Raw genomic sequence first — 1,868 nt, 5'->3', positions numbered from 1 at the left:
ATTTGTTCTGGTTTTTAAAATGCTCTGCTTTCTTTTCAGGTGAGATTTTCCTCTGTGGGATTCGTTTATTTGTTTGTTTGTTTGTTTGTTTGTCTTGGTGTGTCTGCCTTCCTATGACATCCAGGAGGGGTAAATCTAGAGAGATAGTAACTGGATTAATCAATTTTTAGGGGCATGGCAGGAAAGGCTGGGAAAATGGGGAGCTAATAACGAGGACAAGGAGGAAGAAAACGTCCTAAAACGGATTGTGGTGATGACTGCACAACTCTTTTTAATGTGTGTGAACCATCGAAACGCATGCTTTTCCGATTGTGTGTCAATCAAACTGTTATTTATTTTTTTAAAGAACAACAAAAACCACTTCTCAGGCTCCGCCCTGACTCAGAAACTCCAGGGCTGCGGGCCCAGTCATCCAAGTGTCAATGAGCTAAGTCTGCCACTGGGATAGGCCTGGGTCTGCGCCTCCTATTCACGACTCCACGGGCTCTGAAGAGACTTCTGTCCAAAGTCCCCTGTTGAATCATGAAATGTGACTGTAAGGGGCTGTGCCCCATGCGCCTCTCCGTGGGTCAGTCTGTGGTGGCTGGGCTGTGATGCGGAAGCTGGGCCGCTGGGATTTCAAATCACAGCAGGGTCACCCCCGGAGGGCAGGTTGGAGCTGAGCTTCCCGACCAGAAGAGAAGAGCGAGGAAGTGCTAGTGATCAACTTCCCCCAGCACTGGCCGGTGGGAACGGCCTACACAGCAGTGCAGCGCTGCCTGACATGTCTCGGGGAGGGGCAGAGGGCCTCTAGGTCCCGAGACAACCCTGGACTCAAAAGCATCAACCCTGAGGGCGGGGTGGTGGCAGGCGGGTGCACCTGACGGTGTCCAGCCAGCCGATATGAGCCAGAACTGACCCAGTGACACCTAGTGACCACTAGACTCGCCTGACAAAAAACGATGGCCGCTCTGCTGGCCCCTGGGTTCTCCCTCTTGGTCACCATGACAGCCCTGTGGCTCAGATCCAAGGATCTATTTTTTTAAAGAGAATAAATTCAACACGAGCAAAACCTATGTATAAATGTGCTTGATACAACGGATGTATGGATTGTTATAAGAGCTGTAAGTGACCCCCATAAGATGACTTATTAAAATTTAAAAGAAGCCAAAGCCAAATGGCCTGAGTGACAGGGACACTGTGTGTGCATGTGTGTGTTCACGTGTGTGTTCTTACATACGGGTTGCCATCAAGTCAGTGCAGCACACGGCCGCCGCACTGCGTGCTCCGCAGGGATGATGCTCCCAAGGGGGACCGACAGACGGTTCTTCTGAGGGGTCGTGAGGTGGGCTCACACCAGTACCCTGCCAGTTAGCACACCCGGGACTCCTGGGCTCAGATACAGAAACCCTGTGGCGTCCCACCGCTCAGGCGGCTAGGAGTCTAGATCCAGGACCTCAGCTCTGGGGGTTCTCTTTCTCTCTGTCTCTCTCTCTCTTTCTCCCCCTCTCTGTGGGCTCTGAGGGGAGGTCCTTGTCCCGGGGGAGATCTCCTTGTGGCCTGGCCTCCATCTTCCCCGTCTCTGACTACTTAACCTGCTCCTTTTACATCTTGTAAACGAGGGACTCAAAGCACCCCTCCACCAACCCAGCTTTGTTAACGTAAGGGGAGGCCATAGAGGAATAGAGGCACCCTGGTGGTGTGGTGGTTAAAGCACCCAAATGCCAACCAGGAGGCAGGTGGTGCCCATCCACTAGCAGTGCTGCGAGAGAAAGAGGCGGCTGCCTGCTTGTCGAGATTTACAGCCTGGGAAACCCAGGGGGTGGCCGCTCACGAGAATCAAGTGGACAGTAAACAACCAAACTCACGGTCATGGAGTCGGTGCCGAC

Source organism: Echinops telfairi, unplaced genomic scaffold (assembly GCF_000313985.2).
Source record: "Echinops telfairi isolate 266 unplaced genomic scaffold, ASM31398v2 ScPeMD7_2;HRSCAF=8, whole genome shotgun sequence".
Taxonomy (NCBI): Eukaryota; Metazoa; Chordata; class Mammalia; order Afrosoricida; family Tenrecidae; genus Echinops; species Echinops telfairi.
Note: the sequence above shows the minus strand (reverse complement) of the source record.